This window comes from Rhinatrema bivittatum, chromosome 6, assembly GCF_901001135.1.
Source record: "Rhinatrema bivittatum chromosome 6, aRhiBiv1.1, whole genome shotgun sequence".
Lineage (NCBI taxonomy): Eukaryota > Metazoa > Chordata > Amphibia > Gymnophiona > Rhinatrematidae > Rhinatrema > Rhinatrema bivittatum.
Window position 1 is genome coordinate 158,922,875 of NC_042620.1, and position 17,296 is coordinate 158,940,170.

The 17,296-nt window shown below is 43.0% G+C and overlaps 1 protein-coding gene across 1 annotated transcript in view; it reads left to right on the forward strand.

Annotated features, from left to right (window-relative positions):
• The window catches only part of TMEFF2 (transmembrane protein with EGF like and two follistatin like domains 2), a 718,820-nt gene that overhangs the window by 700,960 nt on the left and 564 nt on the right, over window positions 1-17,296 (forward strand). The window lies entirely within an intron of this gene.

Here is a 17,296-nt window from a genome sequence, read left to right on the forward strand (position 1 = left end):
GATTAAATTTGCAGATGATGCAAAAATGCTCAATGTAGTTAAAACACAAGCAGAATATGAGGAACTGCAGATGGATCTTGCAAGTCTAGGGAACTGGGCATCTAAGTGGAAGATAAAATTTAATGTGGACTAATGCAAAGTGATGCACATAGGGAAAAATAATCCTAACTATAGATACACATTTATGCTTGGTTCTGTATTAGGAGTAATCACCCAAGAAAAAGATCTTGGAGTCATTGTGGACAGCTCAGTATTTCATAGTGGTCAAAAAAAGCAATGTTAGGGATTATGCTGAAAGGAATGGAGAATAAAACTGTAAATATCATATTTATTTATTTATTTTATTTAAAATCTTTTCTATACCGTCGTTAAGCTAGCTGCCGTCACAACGGTTCACAATAAAGCACATAATAGCATGTTTGCTTTAGATTATGTTAACTAAAGTTTTTTGTAAACCGGCATGATATGTCCTATGAATGTCGGTATATTAAAAGTTTCATAAATAAAATAAATAAATAATAAATAAATAGGTGCCAAAAAAAATACTGTAATATGGTTTCATATTAAATATTACTTAGTGGTAGTGATAAGTCATGTCTACTTCTAACTATAACAGCTGCTATATCAGGGGTAGGTCCTGAAGTGCTGGAAACAGATCTGGTTTTCAGGATATCTACATTGAATATGCATGAGGTATATTTGCATGCACTGCCTCCATTGTATGCAAATATCTCATGCATATTCATTGTGGGTGTGAGTATCCTGAAACCAAACCTGTATGTGGCACTCCAGGACTGGAGTTGATCTATGGTACAACCACAATTTAAGAATTGTGTGCAGTAAGATGGTAACTTTTATACATAGAAACATAGAAATGACGGCAGAAGAAGACCAAACGGTCCATCCAGTCTGCCCAGAAAGCTTTCATTTTTTTCCCCCATACTTATCCTTTTCTCTTGTCCCTTGTAAGTGACTTTTTTGTTCTATATATCTTCCACCCCCGCCTTCGATCTATTTCCCTTCCACCCCCGCCATCGATGTAGTTAGCAGTGCTGGAGCTGCATCTAAGTGAAGTATCTAGCTAATTGTTTAGGGGTAGTAACCACCATCATAGCAAGCTACTCCCACGCATGTTTATCCAGCCTGTGCAACTCAATCCTTGTTGGTTGTTGTCTGAATGTAAATCATCTTTTCCCCCTGCGTTGAAGCAGAGAACTATGCTGGATATCATTGAAAGTGAAGTATCAGGCTTATTTGGTTTGGGGTAGTAACCACCGTATCAAGCAAGCTACTCCCCTGCTTTTTTGTGGATGCAAATCCTTTTTTTTTCACATTTCCTCTTGCCGTTTTAAAGAAGCACGCAGACGCACATGTGCACATATTCGTTGACCCGTGCCCAGGGATACAGTCATGTTATTAAATAACATGATCATGCGCACATGTGCGCAAATTTGCATGCCTATGCATGCAAATGCCACTTTTACCACAAAATTGGAGGGATTTTAAAAGACACGCACTGATGCCATTACCAGTTTTCCCATTTCATTCCCAGTTCACCCAGGTAAGGAATAGGACTTCCAAACCCTCCTAGCTGAATAACTTCCCTTCTCCTCTGTTAGCCCCAACCCTTAAAACCCTGGCATTCTGTCTGTTTATTTTATAACTTAGATGTCATCCATAGCAGAAGTAAAGTTACTCGGCAGGGGACCCTGGTGTGTGCCTGTGAGCATAAGTATTTACACTCTAATTTCATGTTAAATTTTAGGAATGCTATAGTTATACAAAAAACCCCCCTTCTCAAATATCCCACCTTTTTGGCGACCTACTCCTTACAAGACCTTCATAATAGGCATCATTGTGCGGCAACTTGTACCATTATTCACTCTGCCTTATTTTTAATCATCGGTCAGTCCATATTTTTTTGAAATTTTTGTGCCCAGGTGCCCATTGCTTTCTTGTGTCCGTGCCCACGGACACAAGAAAGCAATGTGGAGATGGATCACGTTGCTAAAATTCATCGGATGTGAAGATAAGGGGCTACAACATTGAAAACGGACAGGATTTATAAGTTAAGTGATTCTATTTATTTGATGTTGCACAATTTATAAAACATAAAATCGGAGAAATAATTTTTAAAAGCACGGAGCACTTTAATTTTCAAGCACAAAAATTTCAAAAAAATATGGACTGACCGATGATTAAAAATAAGGCAGAGTGAATAATGGTACAAGTTGCCGCACAATGATGCCTATTATGAAGGTCTTGTAAGGAGTAGGTCGCCAAAAAGGTGGGATATTTGAGAAGGGGGGTTTTTTGTATAACTATAGGAGAGAGGACTGATCCCTAACTCACACTATAATTGAGTGTCAGTTGAAGGTTTTTGACGGTTTGCAAAATTTTAGGAATGCCCATGCCCTACTCAAACCATGCCCACACACACATTGAACTTTTTATTTGTGTGGGTAGCGGTAAGTATGCGTGTACTTGGGTGACTTTAAAAATATGCTCAAGCCATGCTGGACCAACTTGTGCAAGTATCTTCCTGTTGGGCACACATTGGGCCGGATTTTAAAAGCCCTGCGCGCGTAAATCCGGCCGGATTTACGCGCGCAGGGCACTCGCGCGCCGGCGCACCTATTTTACATAGGCCGCCGGCGTGCGCACAGCCCCGGGACGCGCGTAAGTCCCAGAGCTTCCTAAAAGAGGCGGGGAGGGGGCGTGTACGGGGTCAGGGGGGCGGTTCGGGGCGGGACCGGGGAGCGTGGCGCCGGCCCGGGGGCATGGTCGAGGCCTCCGGACCAGCCCCCGAGTCGGGTGATGGCACACCAGCAGCCCGCTGGCACGCAGATTTACGCCTGCTTTCAGCAGGCGTAAATCTGCCAACAAAGGTAGGGGGGAGTTAGATAGAGCCGGGGGGGTGGGGGGGTTAGGTAGGGGAAGGGGAGGGGAAGGTGCGGGGGGGTGGAAAGAAAGTTCCCTCTGAGGCCGCTCCGATTTCCCTCCAAGGCCTCCAAGTTCCCTCCAAGGCCGCTCCGATTTTGGGGCGGCCTTGGAGGGAACAGGCAGCGCATGCCGGGCTCGGTGCGCGCAAGTTGCACAAATGTGCACCCCCTTGCGCGCGCCGACCCCGGATTTTATAAGATATGCGCGGCTACGTGTGAATAAACATGCAGATAAGGATGTCAGTTGATATAGTATATCTGGATTTTCAGAAAGTGTTTGACAAAGTACCTCATGAGCGACTCATGATGAAATTAAAAGTCATGGGATAGGAGGCAATGTTCTATTGTGGATTGAGAACTGGTTGAAAGATAGAAAACATAGAGCTAAATGGTTAATTTTCTCAATGAAGAGAAAGGTGAATAGTGTAGTGCCCCAGGGATTGGGATGCCTGCTTTTTGACATATTTATAAATGACCTAGAAAGGAGAGCAGTGAGTGAGTTGGTCAAATGTGCTGATGATAAAAAATTATTCAAAGTTGTTAAATCACTAGAGGATTGTGAGAAATTGCAAGAGGATCTTGGGAGACTGGAATCCAAATGGAAGATGACATTAATGTTCACAAGTACAAAGTAATGCATGTAGGGAACAGTATTGAAATTATATCTAAACAATGCACGGTAGGAGTCAATACCCAGGAAAAGGATATAGGCATTATCATATGTTGAAATCCTCTACTCAGTGTGTAGCAATGGCCAAGAAAGTAAATAAAATACTAAGAATTATTCAGAAAGAAATGGAGAATAAAAGAATGAATATCATAATGCCTGTGTAATTGCTGCATGGCGAGAACACACCTTGAATACTGTGTGCAGTTCTGGTCACTGCATCTCAAAAATGTTATAGCAGAATTAGAAAAGATACAGAGAAGGGCAATCAAACTAATAAAGGAGATGAAATGATTCTCCTATGAGGAAAAGCTAAAAAGGTTAGGGTCCTTCAGCTTGGAGAAGAGACGGTCTATAAAATAATAGGTGGAGTGGAATGGGTAAGTCGGTTGTTTATTCTTTCAAAAACTACAAAGACTAGGGGACAGGAAATATAGTTACTAGATAATACATTTAACACAAATAGGAAAAAATATTTTTTTGCCAAAGGATGTAGTAAACGCTGTTAATGTAGCTAGGTTTAAAAAAGGTTTGGACAAATTCCTGGAAGAAAGGGCCATAAACCATTATTAAATTGGACTTGGAGAAATCCAGGGGTTCATATTCATATACTGGTCAGCTTGGCTAGACAGCGAGATAAAATTATCCAGCTAACTTAGCCTGTATATTAAGCAGCACAGCATTATCTCCTGTCAGGGCCTCAGTATGGATCCAGATAAGGTGAAAGTTATAATGGAATGGCCCATCTTATGGACCTCTGTGCACTGCAACGCTAATTGGACTTCGCCAATTACTACAGGCAATTCATTCCTAACTATTCTTCTTTGACTATCCCAATCACTGCCTTTACTAAAAAGGGATTGGATACCAAAAATGTACCATGGCTGCCATCCAAGCCTTTGAATGGCTCAAAGAGGAATTCACTGTGGGTTCTTGCAGATGATACAAAATTATTCAGAGTAGTTAAATCACAAGCAGATTGTGATAAATTGCAGGAAAACCTTGTGAGACTGAAAAATTGGGCATCCAAATGGCAGATGAAATTTAATATGGATAAGTGTGGGTGATGCATATAGGGAAAAATAACCTATGCTATATTTACACAATGTTAGGTTCCATATTAGGAGCTACCACCCAGGAAAGAGATCTAGGCATCATAGTAGCTAATACATTGAAACCGTCGGTTCAGTGTGCTGCAGCAGTCAAAAAAGCAAACAGAATGTTGGGAATTATTAGAAAAGGAATGGTGATGGAAAATGTCATAATGCCTCTGTATCGCTGCATGGTGAGACCACATCTTGAATACTGTGTACAATTCTGGTCACTGCATCTCAAAAAAGATATAGCTGTGATAGAGAAGGTACAGAGAAGTGCGACCAAAATGATAAAGGGGATGGAACAGCTCTCCTATGAGGAAAGACTAAAGAGGTTAGGACTGTTCAGCTTGGAGAAGAGAAGGCTGAGGGTTTAAAATCATGAGGGTTTAAAATCATGAGAGGTCTAGAATAGGTAAATGTGAGTCGGTTATTTACTCTTTTGGATAACAGAAGGACTAGGGGGCACTCCATGAAGTTAGCATGTAGCACATTTAAAACTAATCGGAGAAAGTTCTTTTTCACTCAACGCACAATTAAACTCTGGAATTTGTTGCCAGGGGATGTGGTTAGTGCAGTTGGTGTAGCTGGGTTTAAAAAAGGTTTGGATAAGTTCTTGGAGGAGAAATCTATTACCTGCTATTAATTAAGTTGACTTAGAACATAGCCACTGCTATTACTAGCATCAGTAGCATGGGACAGACTTAGTTTTTGGGTACTTGCCAGGTTCTTATGGCCTGGATTGGCCACTGTTTGAAACAGGATGCTGGGCTTGATGGACCTTTGGTCTGACTCAATATGGCATGTTCTTAAGTTCTTATGCATACATCACCTAGATCTGACCAGGCCTTTTATCTTAGAGGTAGATACATCCACCCTTAGGGTAGATGCTGTCCTCTTACAGCACAATTGCAATGACACCTGGTGACCTGTCCTACTTCTCAAGGAAATTCTCCTCAGCGGAAAGAAATTTTGCCATAGGATATCCTGAGCTGCTTGTGGTCAAGCTGGACTTGGAGGAATGCCGGCGTCTGCTGGAAGGTGCTAAGTACCCAATAATGAACTATAAGGTCCACAAAAACCTGGAGCATTTGGCATAAGCTCAGAGACTGAACCCCAGACAGGCCCGCTGGTCCTTGTTCTTTAATCAGTTTTACTTTGAGCTGTACTACCGGCCTGGTGACAAAAGCTGTCAGGCAGCTGCCCTTAAGTGATCCTTCAAATATGGACGGAACCCAGGAGCCACCACAACACATCATTGACCCAGCCAAGATCATGACCACAGCCACTTATATTGTTCCTCCTTGAAAGACAGCAGTGCCTTGACGCCTATGACAAAAGTTTCTTGAATGGGCTCATGACTCCCATCTCTGTAATCATCCTGGTATCACCCAGAAATTGGAACTGTGACACTACTGGTGGCCCAGTTAAGGACTGATGTTCAACACTTTGAAGGTCATGCCCTATGTGTGCCATGCACTAGAGAATCAAAGCATGACCATGGGAGCTGTTACAGCTGCTGCTGGCTCCCATGGAACCCTGGAACTATATGGCCATGGACTTCTTCTATGACTTTTCCCTCTCTAGCAGCAACACCACCATATTGGTGGTTATGGACAAATTCTTAAAGTTGGCTCACTTCATCCCTCTTCCTGGCTTTCCATCTTCACCTGAATAGGCCAAACTATTTGTACAGCACATCATTTGTTTACATGGACTACTCTGCTATATCCTCTCAGACTGAAGGGTATACTTTACCGCCCATTATTGGAGAGACATGTGCTGGAAATTTGGAATCACCTTACCCTTTATTCTGCTTATCACCCACAAAGCAATGGCCAGACCAAGCAGGTGATTTAAGAGCTCAAAGCTTTTCTCCAGGCCTATGTCAACTAGACAGGAAAATTGGGCTTCCTTGCTCCCATGGCTGAGTTCACCCACAACAATCACATCAATGCCTCTACCAGCTCCTCTCCACTTTACATCATCTTCAGACGCCATCCCTGGATTCCCAAGCCACTCCCTATAGTTGCCCAGTGGCTACCTTCACCAGTCAAGAACTCCACAACGTATGGCAAAAACATCTCACCAGTTGTTGAACCAAGCAGCTGAGTGCTTCAAGGCACAAGCTGATAAAAAAAAAAAATGATGTCTGGCACCTCCTCTTCATCCTGGAACCCTAGTCTGATTACGTACCAACAATCTTCGATTGAAAATGCCTTCCTTAAAATTTGCGCAGTGTTTCATTGGACCTTTCCCAATGGTATGACAGCTGGGCCTGGTAGCCTACAAACTCCGCCTACCATTGTCTCTCAGAATGCATGATGTATTCCATATCTCCTTACACAAACTGGTTTCCCTTTCTTGGCCAAGGAGGACACCACTCCAGACTCCACAAATATCGGAAGAAGAGAACACCCAATATGAAGTGACTGAAATCCTGGATGGTAGAAGAGTTCAAAACAGCCTCCAGTACCTTATATTATGGAAGAGATATAGAACAGAAGAGAACTCATGGGAGCCAGCCTCCAACTTTCAAGCCCCTCAATTGATTTGTGAGTTCCACTGGAGGTTCCCCAGAAACCCATGCCCAGAGGACAGGGGAGGGGGCTTTGGAAGGGGGTACTGTTACATTTGGCAGCTCGAAGGATGCCCCTGCAAGCCACCATCTGCCCTGACCTCTGTTCTGTCTGCTGCCTTCACCAACCCATGCTCAGTTTGGACTCTTGCCTCTGGTCTGCCCTAAGACCTGCCATCAGCCAAAATTCAAGGGCTCAGCCTGCAAGGGAGGCGGCTGGTACAGACAAAACTCCAGCCGGTCCTGCCACAAGGTACTCCTGCCAGCTGTCGGTGTGGATTTAGAGGGCTTGCTCACTAGGTAGCACCAAACACACCACAGCACTAAGGGTCCACTCTTCTGCCGAGTGTTACAATTACTTTTGCGATACGTTCTTTTTCAAACAGCAAAATAAGTACCAAGTTGTAAACTACACCCCTACACATCTCAAACATGCCCACGTTTTTTGCCCATACTTTTGCTCACATGCATACATGCATATGTTGCCATTTTATAAAATTGGATGTGCGTTTTCAGGCTACACATACACATGGAAAAGTAATTTTTTGTGTGTAACCCCTTTGAAAATTCATTCATAAGGCTTTAAGGCATTTCACTCTATTTTTGAGTGTGAATTTTATGGCCTTAATGAACATATTAAAATTTATTGCATAGATCACTAGGTGTCCCAAAAGATATACTGTAGTTTTCCAAAAGGTTAATAGCCTTAGATATAGAAGTAACAAAGCTTGGAATCTCCTGTGACCTTTGAGGATTTCCAGAAACTCCATTCTTAATCTCAAAGTTTGATATATAGCCCAGGATTGTAACATGGGTCCTGAGGCTTCCGCCTCACATTTAAAGAGCCCGGGAAACAAAAAAAAAGTTGCACACCAAAATTGGGAAGTTGACCAGGGATCAGTGCTGGTCAACCCATGGCCACCAGTTGAGGTGGCCCCGACTCCCCAAAAGTAAAAAAAAATTAAAAAATGAGCCCTCGCAGTGATGGCTCCAGCCCCTCCCCAAGGATCCAAATCAATAAAAGAGGGTTCGGGGCCCTCCCACCCTCCCAACAATAAATTAGGCACCCTGGCCCCCCACTCCCCCAAAGGCCAACATTAAAGTAGTCCCCCCCAACCCCTCCTCCCCAAAGGGTGTCACAAATCCAAATAGGGTCCCGACCCTCCCCCCGCCGAAAGGTAAAAAAGAGATCCCGGGCCCTCCCCATACCCTCCCCCAAGCCACATGGTCAAGGTCCAATTCTCAGACCTTGCCCCAGTCACACAGCTGGGGTAAGGTGAGGTTGGTGCCATTTTGGAAAATAGCACCAATCGGGCAAGGTTTGAGAGGAAGCTCTGACCACGACACAGGACCCGCTACTTTATTTAAAGATTCGGGGGACTGAGAGAGGGGTCGGGTGGGGATGGGAATGGGGAAATGGTGTGAGAAGGAGGACCAGGGCCCGGGACCATCTTTTTTGCTTTTTACTTTTCAGGAGGCTGGGTACAAGGCCGGCATGTCCCATTAGGTGAACTAGGTTGTTGCCTCAGGCGCCCACCATTAGGGGATGCCAAAGAGCAGCCATGTGGGGCCGTGAGCAGAGCCTATCCTGCTCATGGCAAAGAGGAGTAGAGATTTGGCGTGCCACAAGCAGTGCCCATCCTGTTCGTGGCCCAGAGAAGCATACACTCGGTGGGTGTGAATGAGGTAGGAGTGGCAGAGACTGAGGGGCGGCACAATGAGGGGGCAGTGTGATGGGGGGGATGGGCACAACCGGGGGAGGCTAGCACAAGGCAGAAGGTTCGCCTAGGGCATCTAATACCCTTGCACTGTCCCTGGGTGGGTGCCAGGACCCTATTTCAATTTGTGACACCTGGTAAAAAGGGAGGGGTGGAGGTGAAGGGTGATATATTTATTTTATTTATTTATTTCAGATTTTTATATACCGGCATTCGAGACAGCAGTCACATCATGCTGGTTCACATAAAACAGGGGTGCATAGTAAACATAACTATAACAATGGTGCTGAAAAAGGCAGTTACATATAACAGGGTGATAAGAACTTGGCTTAGAAGGAAGAGAAAGGGCAGGTTATTAATTCACATAAGTAAACGATAGAAGATAAGGTTAACTATGGTGTAGGTGGAGATTAGGGGTGGCTTGGAAGTGTTAGATCAATTGGCGTCCGGGAAGGCTTGTATGAATATCCAGGTCTTTAGTCTTTTTTTGAAGTTTGAGATGCATGGTTCTATTCTGAGGTTTGAGGGGATGGAGTTCCATAACGGTGGAATGGCTGTAGAGAAAGCTCGGTCTCTTAGTGTGCTGTGTCTGGTAGTTTTGGACGGTGGTACCTGTAGCGATCCCTTGTATGCATCTCTTGTCGGTCTTGACGAATTGTGTAGTCGGAGAGGGATCTGTAGGTCAATGGGAGCCAGTTGGTGGATGTTTTTGTATGTGGTAAGAATGGCCTTGTATATTATTCTAAAGTGTATAGGTAGCCAATGGAGGCTCTTTAGAATGGGGGTTATGTGGTCCCTTCTCCTGGTATTTGTCAGAATTCGTGCAGCTGCATTTTGCACCATCTGGAGCGGTTTGGTGTATGAAGTGGGAAGGCCAAGTAGGATGGTGTTACAATAGTCTAATTTTGAAAAAATGATTGCTTGCAGAATGGTTCTGAAATCTTGTGCATGGAAAAGAGGTCTAATTCTTTTCAGCACTTGTAGTTTGTAGAAACAGTCTTTGGTGGTTTTGTTAATAGTAGCTTTGAAATTCAGGCGATTATCAATTAGGACTCCTAGGTCTCTCACTTGTGTGATTGTTGGCGTGGCTTGCTGTGCAGAGGTGATGGTGTTGTTCTCTGAGGTGATGAGCAGTAGTTCAGTTTTGCCGGAATTTAATACCAGGTTTAGGCTGGTGAGGAGGAGTTTAATTTTTTGAAGGCATGGATCCCAGTAAGCCAGAGTTTTTGCGAAGGAATCCTTAATGGGTATCAGGACCTGGATATCGTCCGCGTAAAGGAAGTGTTTGAGGTTGAGGTCGGTGAGAAGTTGGCATAACGGTATATGAAGATTTTGGGCTAATTTAATGTTGGCCTTTGAGGGGATGGAGGGTCTGCGGGGCCTAATTTATTGTTGGACTTTGGGGGATTTTGGGGGCACAGGACTCTATGCTATTGATTTGGCAACTGAGACCGTCGCCACGCATGCTGAATTTTTTATTTTTTGCTTTTGGGGAGTTGAGGCTGCCTCAACTGGTGCCCTGGGTTGAGCCAGGCATCAGCACTGACACCCTCCCCCCCCCCCCCCCCCACTCAACTTCCCCACTGTTTGGCCACAAGAAGAAAGAACATGCCATAGAGCCACAATGTTTTTTTGGGGGAAGGGCCCCACTATTGCAATGACACCCCCTGCGATAGTGGGAACCCCTCCTGCAAAAAAACATCGCGGCTTAGGGCCTAAGTTAGCCAGATAAGTAACTCTGCCTCAGAATGCCCCATCTCCCTCCCCTTCCTGTTCCCCCCACCACCATTTAGCTATTGAATGTGGCCAAATATTGAAAAAGTGCCATGTAATGGGATAAATCTGAAGTTATCTAACTAAGTGGTGCTGAATATCGACTTCATTGAGCATAGCTCCAGAGATTCACTCCCTAGTTTAATGAGCTCTTCCTCACCAAGCTACTCAATGCTAATCCTCCAGGGGCTGACCAAATAGCAACTGTTGATTTGGCAGAATCCCCAGTCACCTTCAACAACAACATCACTGCATTTGCTGCAGGTTCCATGGCATCCCTCCCTCTGGCCGCACATCCAGCATATCAATATCGGCCACAGCCTGGCACCTTCTGATGACCATTGTCAGAGGCTTGCTTTGCCAGGAAGACAGAGAAGTTTTATCCCGGGACAGTGCCACCATAACTCTATGGGGCCACTACAGATAAAATACAAAGTCCTCTGAAGCTGCATCACAGACACCAACCGATCCATGGGGGCCCATGACAGGAGAAAGCCCAGGCTCAAAAGACTGAGCTCGGGTCCTGCCCTTCTTTTTCACCATGAAATTAGAAAGAAACACCATGTGGAAAAGAAATAGCCCAAACGAGGGGTGGGGATAAAGCAGGGATCTAAGATGCAAACGCATCTTAGATCCCTGCTTTATCCCATTCACATTTTTCATTTCTGATGTGATTCATATTGCTGTGACGATCCCTAAGGTTTGAGAAAGGTGCAATAAACCTTTTTTAAAAAACTGCAGTGTTATTGCTGTGGCTGAAATAGTTGACAGCATGAAATGACTGCAGCTCCTCAAGGCTTTTCAAGGCACTCATGAGCCAAGACCATTCAGCCCTTCATCGAGTTCTGCATCTCCCTCCTCATCATACACATAAATCAGGCAGTTTGGGGGGAAATGCCAATGAAAGGACAACAAAATAAAATATCATATATCAGCATAGCATGAAAAAAACTGTATCTCCATAGCCGTGTCAGGTTTGAAGGCAAATGCAGAATTTGTTTCTGAAGAGCTAGTTCATAAATTTTTACGGCAGGATGAAAGCTTAGAGCGATGCTCGCTGCTTTGGCTCTCAGCTTCTCTTTCATGTTGAGTTTATCCCCTTGACCTTCACTTGTTAATGTCACAAGTCAGTGGGTGAAATGCTAGTAGATTTGAATAGGTCTAGAGAGAATACAAATAACAAAAAAATAATAATACGGAAGACACAAAATGACCTGATATACACTGAATAGAAAATACAGTGTACATATCCAGAGTATCAAAATACTAGTTTTAAACTAATTCTGACAGTAAAGGTGAGCTTTTCCTTCACCCCTTCTATACTACTGCCCGAGTCATTGATGAACATCACTTAAGAGTGAACACAACACTTTCTGAAGACATTAGTCTTGGTTTATGCCTCATTGTGTTTCCTTTAAAGCAGTGGTTCCCAAACCTGTCCTGGGGAGCCCCAGCCAGTCGGGCTTTTAGGATATCAACAGTGAATATGCATGAGATAAATTAGCATGCAATGAAGGCAGCATATGGGGATTTTAGCCTTAATTTTCCATACTGGAAATTAGCAGGATCTATGCATAACTTAATGCACCATAGGCACCCAAGCTTACACCTGCTAGAGAGCAGTCTAAAATGTCTACATGCACATTGACGTATAGTTTCAAACATCAAATGATTTCATTGTCCCGACTCCACCTCTGGGGACACCTTTTTGGAGTGCATGAAAAAAGTGTGCACAAAATTGCTTCTACATGTACTTTTATGCATACAACCCTCGGGATAATTTTCAAAAGCCCATGTATGTGCATAAAACCATGTTGTATGCATGAAAATGCTATTGAAAATTATCCCCGCTGTTCCTGTGGAATTGTTTGCTCTTCCTGAAACTGCAAGAAAGGAAAGCCTTAGGAACAAGATGTGCTTTATCAAGATTGTGCAAACAATCTAACTTGCAGAGATTTTGGATCTTTTTGCGCTAGTTGCCTAATAAGCATACATCTGATCCACTGAGTATCTCTCTTCCTTTGTCCCTCTTTTTCTGCTACAATGACCCAGTTCAAAATCCATTAAAAAGGAAATAAAATGTACCTGGATCACAAACCAGACACAGATTAATGATCTAATTTGATCACAACTTGCAACATTGGATTTGGATTTCTGATTTTTTTAATTACTCCCCTTTTCCATACCCGAGCTCAGATCATCTCTAATCCACATGTCCAAACTTCTCATACATATCCAGTGTAACTTAGTGATTGGGCAGTTTACAGATAGAATTATAATGTGTAATAAATTCAAGTTTCATTTAATTTAATTTAATATGTATATACCACCTTTCCAACCCAAACTATCCAACGTGGATTACAAAAGAATTCAATTTACAGTGTAAGCAGGGAGCAGGAAAGTTACCCAGCTAACATGCATGGTTATGAATTCTGCTGAATTCACCCGGCTAATGTCAGAATTACCCTCATAAAGATATTCAGATAACTTTAGGATAGCCGTCTTAGTCAACCAGACTTATCTGGATAATGTTATCCAAATAGCACTGAATCTGAGCGCTGTCTTGCTAAAGTTAAGTTCTGGTTCTAGAATGCCCCATCACCACCTCATTTTTATCCAGGTAAAGATTTACCTGGCTAAAACTTATTTGCTGCAAGAGGAGTGGAATTTGAAGCATTGGGGTTTTTCTGGCTGTTACTAACTTAGCTGAACAGATCTACAAAATATTGACCTCAGTATAACTAGTCTGTAAGTATACTGATTCACAAAAGCTAACAAGCTTTTAAACTTTAATGCAATTATTAATCTTGTTATTTTGCAAAATAAGTATGTTTGCATCCTGGCAGATTTCTAGTCTCTCCACAATGGTTCTGAGTCACCCTGTTCCTTGCCTCTCTCTCTCTCTCTCTCTCTCTCTCTCTGAGAGAGGATTTCTAGAATTTTCTTCCAGTCAAAGGTCATGCTTCAAGAACAAGGTTCTATTGCACCTTTGTAACATTGAAGCCTTATAATATGAATTTATCTCATTATTCCCCATGGTGCCATTGTTCAGTAATTCAAAGCAGTCTTCCATTTCATATCAGGCTCTAGAAAATGATCCCAAATACAGCACTCCTGGCGTTATAATTGGAGCAGTCTTTATGTCATGAAAATCACAGTCTTTCCTTCATAAAAGCAATAATCTCTTTATGTAAGCAGAGTAGTCTCTCTTTTATGAACAACTGTCTTTTTCTTTATAACAGTAACACTATCCTTTTAAGTTGTGGGCTTCATTCTTGAGAGCCGCGCCCCACTGCAATCACCCTCCATAGCCTTCAGTTGGAGCTATATACGTTTACTGATTCCTAGCTACAGCTACAACCATCCACAGCAATGTTTGCTGAGTTCTTTAATACTCAGATTCCTTACTTTTATCTTCTTCAGGGGGAGGGCTCCTCCACTGATTTTTTATTCCTTCTCTGTCTGGACTCCTTTCTGAGACTAGTGGTTTTATTCCTTGCCTATGCTCCTCTCCAGCTTCTACCAAACCTTCCTTATTTAAATTCACCTGGGCCCTTCCCTGGCAAATGGCCCACCTGGGTGATTAAAGGTCTATAAGTCTCCAACTTTCCTGCTCTCAGAAACTTCCCCTAAAGCCCCTATGCCTTCTGGGAGTTGTGCTTTCCTTTATACTCTGCTTCCTTTCTCTTTCATGCTCTGGAGTAATGTTTCCCAACCCTCTCCTGGAGGCACACCTACCCATTCAGGTTTTCAGGATTGCCACAGTGAATAGGCATGAGATAGATTTCATACATTGAGACCCAATGTAAGTACATTTTTCTTATAAATATTCATTACAAATATCTTGAAAACCTGACTGGTTAGGTATGCTTCCAGGAGAGGGTTGGAAAACACTGCTCTAAAGGTATATTCTAGGCTTTACCTCTAGGCCAGCCCTTATACCCCTTGCCCAGTGATTTAGCCAGCTAGCCTCTCAACAGGTACAGTATATAGCAACCATCACATATACCTTTTCTCTCAACAGCCCCAAGGTCCCAATATATACAGACAGGCAGAGCTATTTTCTTAATATTCTTCCAAACGTTGCGATCATTTTTAACTCAAAGTGATGTACATTATTTTTCAAACTGCTTCTGCAATGAATAAAAAAGCATCTTCTATTTAAAAATCTAAATGAGCGCTTATAATATTTAATAACCCTTGTGTTACTTAGGTTGATACAGGAGCTTATATTCAAGGTAAATTCAGAGTGATTCTTCCTCCTAGCTGAAGGTTGAATATCTATCAAATATCACTGCCATATTACATTTCCTGTACTACTACTATTAATACCCTCTAATGCAAATATAAATGTTATTTTCTTGGCCATCCTTTCCATTTTTTGTTGACGAAGCATAAGTTTGGTAGTGGATATGACATTTTTCATTAAAACACTCAGACTGCCAAAGAAAATCCTTTGTTTATGGTTTTTGCTGATATGATCATAAAACAACTGAATTTGCCATTAATAAGAACATGTATCTTGCAAAAATAAAACTAGCATGTTTATTGTCTGATTTTTTCTTCTAGTATGCTTACTTGATAAGTAGAGATATCATCAGCAGGAAAATATTTTAGGAGGTAATATTGGTCTCGTATAGGTCACTAGTGAGCAGCCCCCCTCCCCACCTTGAATAGTGTATTCGGTTCTGCAAGCCAAACTTCTTACCTTGAGAGGATGGAAGTGGTTCAGAAAAGGGATCCTAAAATGATACGAGGCTTTCAACACAAACTCTACAGAGGCTTAAATACTTGGTGGAGGAAAGCAGGGAAAGTGGAGATTGGCCACTTTTGGATGTTAGGGCAACAGTCTTGCTAGTTTTGATAACTTTTTAAGAAAGGTTTGGATAAGTTCTTGGAGGAGAAGTCCATTAACTGCTATTAATCAAGTTGACTTAGGGAGCAGCCACTGCTATTACTGGCATCAGTAGCATGGGATCTTCTTAGTGTTTGGATTCTTGCCATATATTTGTAGCCTGGATTGGCCACTGTTGGAAACAGGATGCTGGGCTTGATGGACCCTTGTTCTGACCCAATATGGCAATTTCTTATGTTCTTATGTTATTATTACAAGGCTTGCTGGTAAGATATGGAGTGTGAAGGGCCAGGGAATTGGATTAAGTATTTGAATTTGTATGCACATCCACCTAAGATGTTAGAGACCAAAGAAGAAAAACAGAGACTAACTCGGATAAGGAATGATATCCTAGAAAAAAAATCAAGCTTCTACAGCTGGCAGCTGGGATACATCCTTCACAGAGTAGACCAGAATAACGGTTTTCACTGGGGGACTATATTTAGCTGCTCAATTCTGGGCAGTCATGGGGGAAAGTTACAGTGGGGGAAAGACTTAGCTAACTAGTACTGAACTTTCAGGGCTAGCGTCCTAAATTAACTGGCTTAAATCTAGCTGGTTATCCCTGATGACTCCTTTCTTTCCCCCAAACCCCCATACCCACCGCCCAAATGCTGAATATAATCAACTCAGATCCCAGCAAGCCACCCCTTCCCTCAAAGCCCTTTTGGCTGCCTTCTCCCCCAGGAAGAGGCATACCTACCTTCTTCCACTCCAGTAATAAGAATAGATAGCACTGGAATGGAAAGGAGGTAGGCACACCTCTCGTTTCAGGAAAAGAGAGCAGTCAGATGGACTTCAGTGTGGAAGGCAAAGATCACCAGGAGCGGTTATAGTTATCATCGTGGTTTTCGGGTAAGGGGGGAATTGCTGGGTATTACAGTTTTGAGGGAAAGGGGACTTCCAGGATCTGTGAAGATTTTTGTCACCACTGGGGCTTAGGGATGTGCAGACCAAAAGTTTATGTTCATAAGTCCATAAGTCGAAAGGGGGGGTCAATTTCGGTCAATATGGACATATGGAGAATTCCATAAGTTGAGTCTATGTCCATACGTGCACCGATTCCCTAAATAAAAATTTAAACCCCTCACCCTCCTTAATCCCCCCCCAAGACTTACCAAAACACCCTGGTGGTCTAGCGGGGAGTCAGGACGCCATTTCTGTACTCCTTTGTGAGGAGCACATGACGTCGGCGTCACGTCGGAGTGAGCGGACGTCACGTGATTCCCCGCGCGTTCGCTCCGGGACCCTCGTTGGACCCAAAAGGAACTTTTGGCCAGCTTGGGGGGGTCAGGAGGGAGCACATGGTGGTTATTATCAGCATTGGGGCTTCATGGTAAAGGGAATCTTTTTTTTCAAAGGATCTACTCTCCTAACTTAAGAAATTAGGCAGTTGGATCCTGTGTAGGCTGAATTATTAGCTGCTTATGTTATAGTCACCTAAGTTTAGGCTAATTTTCACCTGAAACCTGGCAAGAGTGATCAACCAGGCTATGTTGCAGCTGAAAATTATTATTAAAAATAGCTGGTTAAACATTGCCAGCTATCTTGGCCTCTCAGTGGCTCTTTAAAAATCAGGGCCTGCATTACAATTTATTGTTTCAAACTAAAACAAAAGTTGCAAGTTTGA